This window comes from Polypterus senegalus, chromosome 7, assembly GCF_016835505.1.
Source record: "Polypterus senegalus isolate Bchr_013 chromosome 7, ASM1683550v1, whole genome shotgun sequence".
In the NCBI taxonomy this organism is placed as follows: domain Eukaryota; kingdom Metazoa; phylum Chordata; class Cladistia; order Polypteriformes; family Polypteridae; genus Polypterus; species Polypterus senegalus.
Window position 1 is genome coordinate 177,436,214 of NC_053160.1, and position 14,946 is coordinate 177,451,159.

Below are 14,946 nucleotides of genomic sequence, written 5' to 3' on the forward strand. Positions count from 1 at the left end.
CGCTTACATAAAGTTGTCTGTCAACCTTGGACATTTTACTTCACGCAGAGAACCAGACACATAAGTTGCAGAGTATTGTGGTGGACCTTTAGGGACCTTCAAAACTAAACTTGATGTTTGGAAGAATTAAATCGAGCTTCGTTGGGCTGAATGGCCTGTTCTCGTCAGGATGGTTCTAATGTTTCTATGCCAACACCCAGACTGGCATTCACAAATGCCCCAAATTGGATTCACGCATTAATATGACCTGCACATGTTTGGAGATGTCAGAGGAGAACCAATCAAGGCATGGGGTAGAACATGCAGACTCCAAATAGACGCTCTCCAGATGCAGGATTTGAACCCTGGAGGGATGCAGCACCAGGTATTACACAGTACCAGCGTGCTGCTCTAAGCAGACACCGTGATTTTATATTAATAACAGTGCAGATTTTTCCAAAACTCTTTTGAATGGGGTCCGCCTATGTTCTTCTATTAGTCAGGCACCTCTTTATAAGGAGACTTTAAGAGCCGCTTTGTTTGGTCTTAATAAGGTTTACAAAGCACCACCGACAACACGTTAGAATGAGGGCTGCATACAGTGCACATATTAGTCACTTACTGCCATATAACAAGACCTCAATAAAGGCTTTGTTTGTTTGATACGGCAACAAGTGACTAATAGAAGCAGCACAGCAAGCCCTTAAAGCCCATTCAAAACTGGGGCCGATTATTCTTGGACCACATAATGCAGCATTCACGTCTTCTGGATTTTATTTTTTTTCCCCCTCCTTATTCTGGGTTAATAACCAGATGCGTTCTGCAAGGTAAAAAAAAAATATGTTTTCTGAATTACAAGAACCGCACAAAGGTTTCTCATACTGTAGATCAACACTCTAGTTTTCCTTGCTTTGCTGAACGGTGGGTGACCGCCGGTGGGGCTGAAGACTTTGAAAATGGAAGCAACGCTGAAGTGAGGCAAAGCAATGAAAGCATCCAAGGTGTGTTTTCAGCTCAAACCGGATGCCTTGCTGTGGCTACCGCCTGTGCAGCTTGACATATTAGCAATTATTTCTTTTTTTAAACACAACTGTGATTGTCTTGAATTTGCTTATGGCATCGGGATCATTAATCAAGTGAAGCATTTAATTTGCTCAGCCAGTACAAATGACGACAGGTAATTTTTTTTTTCTCTAAATGTGAAATGATGCCTGCTGTAATAAACTATCTTGACAATATTAAAAGTTGTTATTCACTCACAAACAAGGTACTGTTGTGTGAAAGAACAGTGTTATTTTTAAAGTGAAAGAAACCCACAGCTGAAACTGGGCGCCTGTGTTATGCCTTACTGTACTTGTCCGTATTCCACCTTTTAATATTCTAAAGTGACTGGATGTCACTTTTTGTTAATGTTTTAATTACAATTACATGCATATACAGTACACCCCCTAAATTCGCAGGGTTACGTTCCTAGAGCACCCGCTAATTTTAAAAAACCGCGACTTTTGGATGTTAAAAAATGCCCTTTAAATACCTATTTTCATAGTTTAAACCCTAAATACAGTATGCCCCCAAAGCACATAAATTTAGTTGCAAACTCAGCTTAATACATTAATACATTACCTAAAAAATTACCTTAATACATTACCTAAAAACAGAATGTAAAGGTAAACCCGTATACTGCACGGTACTGTACTGCTATGTCTCACGCGGAGCTAGAATGTAAAATACCGATCTTAACGCTGTACGTACCATAATTCAGACAAGAGAGTTTTCTTTGGTATGTGCTGTCGTTTTCTTTGTTATAAGTAGAGTAAATAAATAATAATTTAATTTAATTAAAATACAGTAAAATGTACGGGTACTCACCAATGATGAATGATATTGATGATGATGAGCAGTACGATGCAGAGGGTTTAAAACTCCTCGGGTGGCGCCTCTTCTTCAGGCGCTTCAGGAGGAGTCGTATCTTTGGACGGGTCGTCTTCTGGTGGGGTTTCGTGCTGGGTTTTCATTATAGGTTTCAGGAACATTGTGATGGGAAGTTGCTACATTGTAGCAAACTGCTGGTATAGTTTCCGTGCTTTCCCACGGATGATGTTACCGTCCATGGGGATGTTCTTCCTGCAGTCGGTGATCCACAATGCCAAGGCAGATTCCATCCCGACGATATTTTTATTCCTTACGGTCTTTACCTTTTTAGCACATTCACAGAAACTTACAGATACGATACTCCAGATCGCTGCCTCATTCTTCTTTATGTAGCGAACGGTGCTTCATTAATGCCATTGTGGCACGCTACTGCATCATAACGTTTTAGTTCCCGGAGCAAATCCAGTAGTTCAACCTTCTCCTGGAGTGTTGTAAACTTCTTCTGATGCTTAGGCTCAGAGCCAGAAGCCTTAGTAGGTGCAGGGCGATTCGGCGAAATCGTGTGCGTTTAAGAATAACAAAATTAATTCAATAACAAAATGGAAAACACGAGGACACTCAGCTGGAGTCACGTCACAGGGCAGCAATCAATCAGCAGCAAGGAGAAATGAATAACACTCTCGGATTGGCCACTTTCACTATCCCAAACCGCGTTTCCCTCAGTGGTTGCTTTGTGTTCTCTCTACAGCACAGTATTGCCACAAAAAAAGCCATAAAAAATTGCGGAGGATATTTGCACTTTCCTCTAACAATTAATAGTTAGGTTCTAAGGAAACATCACAACTTCGCAGGGGTCTACTGTATGTATATACTGCATATATATGTATGTACAGTAATTCCTTACAGAACACCCCGCGATAGATGAAAATCCGCGAAATAGAAACCATATGTTTATATATTTTAAGCCCTTATAACCTCTAACATTATTAGAGCCCTCTAGACATTAAATAACACCCTTTAGTCAAAAGTTAAAACTGTGCTCCATGACAAGACAGAGATGACAGTTCTTTCTCACAATTAAAAGAATGCAAACATATCTTCCTCTTCAAAGGAGCGCCGTCAGGAGCAGAGAATGTCAGAGAGAGAGAGAGAGAAAAGCAAACAATCAAAAAATCAATAGGGCTGTTGGGCTTTTAAGTATGCGCACCGCGATAAAGCGCAATGAAAGGAGCAATGTGAAGGTAGTGTTTCAGCATTTTTTTAGAGTAGCCTCCGTATCTTCTAGGCAAACAGCCTCTGTGCAAACAGGCCCTCTGTCAGGCGCAGAGCATGTCAGAGAGAGTGAGAGAGAACGAGAAAAGCAAACAATCAAGCACCGCTGGGGAAGCACATCGTATATCATTGAGGAGTTTTAGTTAATACGTAATACATGCTCTGATTGGGTAGCTTCTAAGCCATCCGCCAATAGCGTCCCTTGTATGAAATCAACTGGGCAAACAAACTGAGGAAGCATGTTCCATAAATTAAAAGAGCCATTGTCAGCAGAAATCCGCGAACCAGCGAAAAATCCATGATATATATTTAGATGTGCTTACATTTAAAATCCGTGATGGAGTGAAGCTGCGAAAGTCGAAGCGCGATATAGCGAGGGATCACTATATAGGTACCTTTTTTTAAATTTAAACATCCTACCCTTGGTTTATTGCATTAGGGCTTACTATACTTATCCAGGGATACTGTTTAACATATTTCCCTGGGTTTGCTCCGTCAAGACTGTTTAAGATTATATTTTAGGCTTATGTTTATAGGAGGGTGGCACAGTGGTAGCACTGCTGCCTCGCAGTAAAGAGACCTGGGTTCGCTTCCCGGGTCCTCCTTGCGTGGAGTTTGCATGTCCTCCCCGTGTCTGCGTGGGTTTCCTCAAAGTCCAAAGACATGCAGGTTAGGTGCATTGGCGATCCTACATTGTCATTGGTGTGTGAGTGTGTGTGTGTGTGATCTGTGGTGGGCTGGCGCCCTGCCCGAGGTTTGTTCCTGTCTTGCGCCCTGTGTTGGCTGGGATTGGCTCCAGCAGACCCCCGTGACCCTGTGTTAGGATGTAGCGAGTTGGACAATGACCGACTGACTGGCTGTTTATAGTATTTGGACTGTGTTGTCAATAGATATCTCTGTTTCGATCCTTATATGCCACTGTTGGGGACTTGTTTTGTTTCGGATGTGCTCGGTCTCTAGGTATGTCAGAGGACTGGGACTTTGTGAAGTGTGGTCTAGCCTCATATTGGGAGGCAAAATAAGGGGGCGGAGGGACTGGAGGGATTGAAAGAGAGCAAGTTATTTCTAATCTATTCTTTTAATCCTTATAATTATAATTGCCAATGCAACATTAGGCTTCATGGTTTTACATTTTAATTTGAATTCTAATTTTAATTTTTAATTTTTTATTTGCACTTCATGTTGTTACACTGTGGACCCTGAGCTTTGCAATTTCATCTATCTTTATACTTGTATATGGTTGAGATGACAATAAAGTTTGACTTTGAAAACTGGAAATTAAGGTTAAAGCTATCTTTATTTTAAGTTAAAACAACATGACAGCAAAAGCTCAGAAGCAAGATCTTCATTACCAAATAGTTAACTTTGTGAGCTGGAATGTTAAAGGGCTGAATCATGAATTAAAGAGAAAGAAAGTATTCTCTTACCTAACAGGTCTAAACGCCAAAATATTATTTTTTTTACTAAAGTGAACTGTATAATTTGAGACATGTGGGCATAATGCATGGTTTTACCGTACGTCCACACATAAGTTCTCCCGCGTATCTGTCAGAGCTTGATTTTACCGTATAATTTCCAAAATTTTATAATGTCAATCATATAAGTCGAATGCAGAAACTCACACTATTGGTCCAAGAGATTATGATATGCTAACGGCCGCCTGAGAGAGTAACCACGGAGCACACAGCCTTTTTTTCATATTGTGCCTACGTGACCACACGGTTATACCCAAAGAGACATTTGCACTGTTTTGTGTTTTTTGTATCTCACACCCTGATATACCTTTATCGTAAGAGCATCCCTTATCTACGATAAAGCGTTCAATCAGAAGAAAATAGGAAGCTGGTTTTAAATTAAAAGTTGTTGAAGTGGCGAAAGAAATTGGCAAACTGTGCTGCTGCAACAAAATTCAATGTGTCTGAGAAACTGATGCGAGATTGGAGGAGACAGGAAGATATACTAAAAAAAAAAATCAAAGTGTTGAATTTTTGAATATATAAGTCGGGGTCTGATTTTATGATCTATTTTTCAGCTTTCAAGACCCGACTTATATGTGAGTATATACGGTAATTCATAAAATACACCAGAGGGCAAAAAAAATAGGTGGCCACCTCTCCGAATTACTGAGCTCAGATGATTCAACGTCACCCTTTGTTAACAGGTTAATAAAATCCAACACACTGCCATGCACTCTCCATTGCATGACCCATTCTACTGCCAAAGAGCACATTAACTCTAAACGTGGCACAGTCATGGGATGCCACCTTTACCACAAGTCAGTACGTTAAGTTTCTGCCCCGTTAGATTTGCACCAGTAAACTGAAAGTGCTGTTACTGTGAAGTAGATGAGTCGAGGATCAACAAGGGCTCAGCCATGAAAACTAAGAACAGGACAACAAGAATACTGAAGCTTATAGTGTGCAGAAATCGTCTCTCTTGTGTGACATCACTCACAACAAAGTGCCAACCTGCCTCTGGAAGCAACACCAACACAAGAACTGTGCATCAGGAGCTTCATGAAGTGGGTTTCCATGGCATACAAGACTATGATAAGTATGCGCAGTGCCAATTGTCGCTGTACCATTGGACTCTGGAGTGAGGACTCACGCAGGGCCGTCTCACCGCATGGGCATGCTGGGCAGTTGTCTGGGGGCCCCATGCTAATCTACAGTACGTATGTTGTGACTTGCTGAGTGTTTGGGTAGGTAGGGGCCCCAGTGCACTGCTTTGCCTGGGAGTCTATAACGCTGTTAAGACAGCCCTGGTACTCACACTTCATTATCTAGCAATATGATGAACGGATCGGGGTTTAGCAGATTCTAGGAGAACCCTACATTCTGGACTGCATAGTACCTGCTGTGAGGTTTGGTGGAGATGGTGGAATCCATCTTGTTGGACCCTGAAATAAGAAGCATTATATGTGGAGTACAAACTTAAATCCACACCAAAACATTTTTAGTTCAACTGAACGAATGGAATGTGTCCGCATCATTAAGTGATTAAACACACTAAATTCAATAAACGTTAACTTCATGTTTCTCCAAATTTCTACATGATGCAGCCCATCTGAAAATGTGTTTGGCTTAAAGCTGTCAATCATAATCCCCAAATTGTTTTTTTCAGGAAGCAAAACTTTTCAACAATTTTGGTTGTGCAGTGTTATCGATACTGACTGAAGCACTTATTGCTTAAGCAACAGGACCTCAGATACAAAGGGACAGCAAGCACAGTCCTGTCTTGTCTGTTAACTGTCAAGATCTCATTGCAAAATGTTTTCATTAGATTCACATTATTTTTTGGGTTCTTAATATTTTATTAATCAAGTATTATTGATATTCTTGTGACTTCATCACATTTCCATTTTTTTTACTTATTTTCCAAGTATCACCACCATTGTGTGTGTTATTTTTAAAGCAGCTGCTAAATTGTTGATGGCAAAAGACGTCAATGCCACACTTGCCATAGGCTCCAGCAGATGCGATTGCACCCACCAGGTTCTACAAATTTGTTTTTCATTAAATGGAATGGGATATTCCCTTTGGGATTCCAAGCTCTTGACATCTGTTTGATTTGTCTTTTGTTTTTTCTTCCAGTATAATAATGGTGTAAGTGCCAGGCAGGATTATCTTGCACAAAACAATAATGTGATTATCAGGGCCAAACAAAGGAACATTTTGGGTTGGCTCCTACTTTGGAATGTGTTTATCCCCCAATCTGCTAGATGTCAGCATCCCAGGACCTCAAAAAGCTTATGAACACCTGCAGAGCATGATGGGAATTGTAGTCTTACAGGGTCCCATGGGTGTGCTGTGGGGATTCATGATCTGTGCTTTTGCGACGTCTGCTTGACCTAAAAATCAGGCTATGTCTTGACAACTAAAGTACTCCCATGTCTGACATAAAAGGAAACTGTCCGGTCTCCTCCAGTGCCAGACTCAGGAGATGGATGGATGAAGAGGGAAGAGAAGGAAGGAAGTAAGAAAGATTTTTGTTTGAAATTGTGCTTCTACAACCTTTCAAGAAACTTTGGTGAGCTATTCTGATAATAAAAACCTCTGTTTTGAATCCGTGGTTTTATTTATGTTGGTCGTGTCCAACGTTTAGAGCTTGCTGGCGCCCCCCGTCTGTCAAAATGTGTAAACATTGCCACACACACGCATATTCATGGAAATTTGGGGCTCATTTTGTGTTTCCTTCCCACTACTTTCACACAGCTGTCTTACACAGATTGCGTATTGGCACCTTCATCTGAAAGCCCCCAGAAAGCATTACTCAATGTGGCGTTTAATTTCTAGAACAACAAACGGGACACAAACCTTGAAGATCAGCAGGACCGTATGAAGCTGCTCTCTCCTTGCAACAATCCAAGTCTGGAGACGGATTCCCAAATGACCAAAGTTCAAGCTGGGATACAGGAGGGATAACCTGTTGAAACAAATCAGACGCCAGCGTTACGGGAGCCGACCATGTCACTGCTCTTCTTCATCAGAAACATCTGTCTGGCAGTTGTCTTTTTAAACCCTTTGGACATGGGACCAGCAAAACTGGACACTAAGCATTTGTCATACTCTCAGCTCGGTCACACTCACGGTTAATGGTCCATTTGTCACATCTCCCTTAAAAAGGGCAGTTTGCATGTTTTCTACCTATCTGCAGGGTCTCTCCATCCACAGAACAACTCTGCGAATGTTCTTGAGAGGCCCAGCTAGGACTTAGACTTGAACCCAATCGAACATCTCTGGTAATACCTGATAATGGCTGCCCCACTAACAGACTCCATCCAACCTGACAGAGAACCTGAGAGAATCAGTAGAGAAGAAGGGCAGAGAATCCCCCCTATCCAGGTGTGCAAAGCTTGTTGCATCAGACACCCCCCCCAAGAAGACTCCAGACTGGAATCGGTGCCAAAGAAACCAGGAAATGCTCTTTCTTGATACTTGAGTCGAAATCAAATTTCAGTTGGTTTGTTTTTTGATACTTTTAATAAATTCACAAAAATTCATAAAGTCGAGTTTTCACTTTGTAATTCTGCAGTGTTGCTTAATGAGGGAAAAGTGAATTTAAATGATGTTAGCACACATCAAAATGTGAAAAATGCAAAGAGATCTGAAGACTTTCTGAAGGCTATGCAAGTAAAGTCAGTCAATCCAAATTGGCCTCTAATTAGGACGTATTCACGTGAGTGGGCGCCGTGATAGAGCAGAGACCTCCATGACCCTTCATGTGTCCTTCAGAATATTAAGTTAGACAGAGGTGATGAAAAGTTTTGGCCAAAATCGGCTGACAACGAGCCAAAAAAGTAAGTGTTATGGAGAGGGCCCGGGCAAAAACTTTTGACTTCTGCACGGAGTTCACACACCTGCCCATGTCCATCTTCTCCAAGTTCTCCCCACATATTAGTGCCTTTCTAACCTACTCAAAGTGCTTTACATAGACCGGGAGGTGGGAGTATTTGTGGTTTGGGGGGTTAGGGGGTGGGCACTTCACCCACCACCAATGTGTAGCATCCATCTGAACAATGCCCTGGGAAGCCATTTTTTTCACACCACGCATTAGCTATTGGGTGGTGAAGGGGTGAGAAACACGGTTAGTGAATAAAGAACAGGGGATGTTTAGGGGGCCAAAATGACCAGACCACGGTGGACAATTCAGCCAGGGCATTAGGAAACACCCTAGTCTTAGCAATCTTTTAAGACCACACAGGGTCAGAATCTTAGTTTGACATCTCATCCAAAGGATTGTGCCATCTTAATAGCACGATGTTCCCATCATTCCACTGGAGCACTGGGATCCACGCACAGACCACAGGATAAGCTCACCCTACTGGCATCACCCACACCTCCTCGAGCAACAACCCAAGCTTTTTTCTAGATCCAAGTACTGGCCAGGCTCAAATATGCTTATTTATCTTCAGGTGGAGGGCCTAATCAGAAGTGTGCGTGGGCCGACATGTCACGTTACTTTAAATGGTCACTCTTAATCGATCTGACATGAGAGAGTTTGGGGGGGCGTGCGAGTTTTTGAGGGGTCTGTAAGTAAGTGTACCCCTATACACAAGTCTGTCTTACCAAAATGTTAGCCCTCCCAGTAAAGCAGTGCACTGGGCCCACCCCCACACACAACCACTCACAGGAATAAAAATGTATATGGTCGGTACGTAGATTAGCATGGGGTCCCCAGGCAACTGCTCAACGTGCCCACTGCCTGTCTATGCACGTCTTTTTCAGGGTTGCTTTTAGAACGGCGCTCCTCTTTTGGAAAAAAGAGGGTTTTTTGGGAAATGGATGAATGAAGTCAGCAATAATTGCGCTTACTGCACACATCATAGCACGGGGGTCTCAGGTCAATGCGAACCACAACCTTTTTTGTTCATCTCAAATGCACTGAGGCTCGCTCAATAAATATGTCAACTCAAGCCTCATTAACTAATAAACATATTAGGAGTTTTAAAACAAATTTGGTTTTCTCAACAGAGACCACCGCTAATGAAGCTTACAGTGGATCTAACTGACAAGTTGTCATGTTCACCGGGATCCTAATGAGGCTTTGGCATAATCAGAAGAGGCAAGGCCGTTGGTTCAGCAACTAATGAGTATCATGCACCAGAGGTACGATAAATATCCCCCTCGTTCTCACTGCTGACTTTTTCATTCCTGGCAAAATGCTTAGCTTAACGCTTCAAACGCTTCTATTTGGACAGCAGTAAACAGAGAATTAAATAATTGCTTTGGGCTTCATTTAATTATTGGAATGGCGGCACGGGTATTTTTTCTTCTCCTCCTAATGCGAACCTTCACGTACTGCTCATCGGAGGATTATTTTTTTTTATGGTTCCTTGAATTCTGCAACTAATTCCATGATGGTATCTCCCCAGCAGAAGATGAATCGGGATGGCAGTCATTAGACACTTTTCAATTTAATTAATTTAATAATCGGTTTTGCAGTTGACTTGAGTCCCGCGTGGGAATCAGGCATGAAGCACAAGTCAAAACTGTGCACGTCAAAATGTTACGCAGGAAAGATTTGAGGTCCGTTAAGCTTGTCTGCAACAATTAAACTCTGCCTTGCTGAACTGCTGCTTTACGGAGGTGCCAGTCGTCTCTGCCAGACTTGGAAATGGCCGGCAATTATGACGGGTACGTCTCATTGAGATTGACGTGGGGAGAAATAAAAAACAGCGAAAGCCACAGATGTGATTCTAAGTTACAAATAATAAAATGTAAAAAGGCCTAAAAAAGGGACTGTCAAGAGGGCAGCCGGTGCCAGCTGGTGGATCATTCAAATTGGTGCGAGATAAAACTAAATGGAGCTCTCGCACTATTGGAGAAGGAAGGCAATTAATCTATCTTCTTATATAATATGCTACCGTGGTTGTTCGTTTGTCTGTCCGGGATTTTAAATCACCTGGAGCTCGCAAACCATTTCACCTATTGACTTGAAATTTGGTACACATATACTACGTAACCTCTACGGTCCGCTTTCAGGATGATGATTTTCATTACTCTTTTTATTTGTATTTTATTTTATTGTAGAATCAACTCTCGGCAGCCCGGAGCAGGGCAGCCGTGCGGCACGTGCATATGGGCGCCGTTCTCATTCCCTACCACCTTCGCTAATCATTCTTAAGGCAGATTGAAAACTTAAGTGCCAGCTTAAGTGAAAAATTAAAGAAAACATACTAAGTAATTGCAATACAAAAACTAACTTAATAAGTTTTAACGCAAAAAGATTTCAATGGAAGAAGAGAAGAAGCGGGCCGCTAGGGTGGAGAAAAGAAGAGCTGCTCAGGAAACAGCAAGCGCATCAACCTCTGAGCAAACGAGTGATAAACGTACAGAGTAGGAGGATGAAAACTAGGAATGATCAAGTCAAGCGTATTCATTGCACGTTATCGTGCAGTACGCTGTTACTGGTATATGTATAAAAGCCAAATATCGCTGACTCACTCATCACAAAATCTCCCCAACAATAAGGACTTGAAATTTGGAATGTAGGTTACCCTTGATGCATTGGTGCTCACTAAGAAACAGTTTTAAAAATTTTGTGGTCCAAGCGCATTCTGTCTGTGTGTCTGTCCGCTTTTCACGAGAGAATTGCCTAACGGATTTAGATCTGGTTGTTTTCTACACTTTGCTTGAACTTTCCGGTTGATTTTGTGACTTCTTTGACACCTTATATTCCAAATCGTAACCTCAGATCCTCAAATGAGTGTCTCCTTAGAATTCCAAGAACAAAACTTAAAAGAAGTGGTGAGGCGGCCTTCTGCTGTTATGCACCTAAAATCTGGAATAGCCTGCCAATAGGAATTCGCCAGGCTGATACAGTAGAGCACTTTAAAACACTGCTGAAAACACATTACTTTAACATGGCCTTTTTATAACTTCATTTTAATCGTAATTTAACTTAATCCTGATACTCTGTATGTTCAATTCATCATAACAACTATTCATGGTGGCTCTAAAATCGGTACTGACCCCTACTCTCTTTTCTGTTTCTTTTTCCGGTTTCTTTGTGGTGGTGGCCTGCGCCACCTCCACCTACTCAAAGCTTCATGATGCTCCAACAATGATGGACGGATTAAAAGGAAGAAGTCTACGTGACCATCATCATCATCAAGCCCTTCCGTGAGAACCCTAAATCCAAAGAGGACTGTTTCATTTATGTTAGGTAGAATGCCCAGAGGGGACTGGGCGGTATCATGGTCTGGAATCCCTACAGATTTTATTTTTTCTCCAGCCGTCTGGAGTTTTTTTGTTTTTTCTGTCCCCCATGGCCATTGAACCTTACTCTTATTCGATGTTAATGTTGATTTATTTTTTATAATTATGTCTTTCATTTTTCTATTCTTTAATATGTAAAGCACTTTGAGCTACTGTTTGTATGAAAATGTGCTATATAAATAAATGTTGTTGTTGTTGTTGTTGTTCTCTCATCGCGCTACGTACCACAGTTCGCTTGCGGTACCGATGTATTTATGCAAATCCAAGAGAGTGGCTGTGGGCCGAGAGCAGGGGGCGGGGCTTTCCTCATTCACTCACCAGCCTCTGTTTCGAGTTAGTCTACGACTCGCCACGTGTTGGAGTGCACCTCGCCTCCGCTTAGCTAGCGATACCAGTTTGATCAACAGACATTATCATCTGCGGATTTTTAAGGAGTAACGTTTGATGTTTTTGATTGAGATCAGAGCTACGTGTGTTTTAGAGGGTATCTGCTGATAGTCAGAAATATCGCAGCCTTGTGCTTTTACCCGACGTGGGGAATGCTCTCCCGTCAGAGCCGAACACAATCAGATACAGTGCCAACGTCTATTGTTTTTTAAAGTTTTTTCTGTTTCATTACTATGTGGGTGCAGCCACAGGGTACAGCTGGTCCATTAATATACTAATAATGTTCATTATTTTATAACACCCAAACTATTCCGAAGCAACGTTTGCACTGTTTTGTGTTTTTTGTATCTCACTCCCTCATACACCTTTATCGTAAGAGCATCCCTCATCTACGATGGAGCATTTCATCAGAAGGAAATAGGCTAGAAGGAAGTGGCTAAAGAAATTGGTAACTGCGCTGCTGCAACAAAATTCGATTCAAGATTGGAGGAAGCTAGAAGATGTAAAAAAAAAAATTAAATGTTGCATTTTTGAACGGGCGTATAAGTCGGGGTCTGATTTTATGATCGAATTTTTGGGTTTCAAGACCCGACTTATAGACGAGTATATACAGTAGTACAGTAGACCCCAGTTGTTACATTAAAAGAAATTCTGCGAGAAGAAAACATGGACACACAAGCTGGAAACCTGTTAAGGGCACATTTCGCACAAATATTTTTCTTTATGCAAAGAACCGCAGATTACCAAGGGGTGTAGTGGAGAGTTGGACCTCACAGACATTCAAGATCTCAACTTTATGTTATTTAGAACAATCGAGATGAATAGGAAGGACCTGCTTGTTGGGCTCAATGGCCTGTTCTTATCACAGTTTTTCTTAAGTTCTAATGAGCTGAAGTGGCTCCGGGGTGTAAGCGCCTGCACTGGTGTTGATGGGGAAACGGGCCCACCGTGTAGATTATATACTGTTTCTGAAAATGGAATCAATACACTATCAATGTTAAAAGTGGAATCAGAAATCTTAGAGGCAATTGATTAAGGGGCAGCTAATAACACTTCAGTCGTATCAGCGTTCAGTTTCGGTCAGAAAGGAAACAGGATGGCAGGTGAGTGGTAGACTTGGCATTAGAATAGATCTGAGGGTCATCTGTATAACAATAAGAGTACTTATAATCAAATCATCTTAATCTACGTCAGGGTCAAGGGAATTAGATCCTAACCTTGCTGCACTGAACAAAAGAAATATTATAAACCCGAGATGATGCACTGGCCCATTGGAAAGAGCATACACAGTGGAACCATTTATGGTTGCCAATTAGCCTAACAGGCACTTCCTTGGGATGTGGGAGGTGAATCATTTTACCCAGAAATAAAACACAAAACCACAAACCCACAATCACAATCAATTCAAATTTACGCGAAAAAACACAAAATCACATGAAAATTCACAGAGAGTTATAGCATGGGTTGTTCACTGAATGCTAGCAACTGGCGTACTGACGCTCGTGGGCAGTCATGGCTTTGTCTCGGGAGAGGTAACCAAGGGTAGCGCGCTGCTTGTTCACTGAATGCTAGCAACTGGTATAGTGACGCTCGTGGGCAGTCGTGGCTATGTCTCAAGAGAGGTAAACAAGGGTAGCGTGCGGTGTTGTAGCACACAAGTCGTATTCCAAACAAAGATCGTATAAAAAGTAACATTTTTTGCGTTCAAACAGGACGTGTACCAAGTTGGACTTATTCCAAAGCGGACGTATACTGAGGTACCACTGTATATACTAATATCCATTAATATACTAATAATGTTCACAAAAGAAATATTATAAACCCGAGATGATGCACTGGTCCATTGGAAAGTGCATACACAGTGGGACCATTTATGGTTGCCAATCAGCCTAACAGGCACTTCCTTAGGATGTGGGAGGTGAATCATTTTACCCAGAAATAAAACGCAAAACCACAAACCCAGAGGGAGAACATGCACATTCTTCACAGATCGTGTCTGGGTGAGGAGTCGGATGCAGGACAGTTTGGTTGTGAGGCAGCTAAGTGCTGCATCACCATACCACCCTAATATGGGATTTTTTAAAACTGCCCTTTTAAAATTCCTTTCTTGCGACCATGGGAATCGCTTATGCAGATTAACTGTGAGAAACTGTCAATTCATCAGAATCCAAATGTTCAGGCCTGGCTTTAAGTGCAGCTTTTGCCCCAGGCGACCTTCCTAAAGTGGCGCGCCATTTATCAGTTACAGCCGGAGTTGGTGGGGAAGAAGGGGGGGTCCCTGCTAAATATTTCACTCTTAAATCACCTGCGCCTCAGGTACTTGACAAGCTCCTTAGGCCTACAGTATGATATGAGCCGGCTCACCACGTGTGCTCCACTGTAGGAATGAAAACTCCAAAAAGAGATATCTCCTTAGGCGCCCTGCCCGGTGTTTGTTCCTGCCTTGCGCCCTGTGCTGGCTGGGATTGGCTTCAGCAGACCCCCGTGACCCTGTATTAGGATATACCGGGTTGGACAATGACTGACTGACATCTCTTTGGTCTCTCCTAGACAGCAATGAGATGAAAAAAGAAATAAACTGGAGACATTCCCTTTTGTCTCACGCTTCTCGGATTTTTTTCCCCCCGAGACAGAAATACCCCGGTGTCCTCACAAGTGTCTGTCTCTTGAGTTCCAGCAGAGATCTCAGCAAAGTTACACGAGGGGCTCCGATTTT

General features: G+C 42.1%; 1 protein-coding gene across 1 annotated transcript in view; it reads right to left on the bottom strand.

Annotated features, from left to right (window-relative positions):
- Positions 1-14,946, bottom strand: part of cntfr (ciliary neurotrophic factor receptor) — a 734,458-nt gene that overhangs the window by 553,907 nt on the left and 165,605 nt on the right. The window contains exon 2 of the mRNA XM_039759654.1: positions 7,440-7,548. The gene's annotated coding sequence lies outside the window, so the exon portion shown is untranslated. The remainder of the gene's footprint in view (positions 1-7,439; positions 7,549-14,946) is intronic.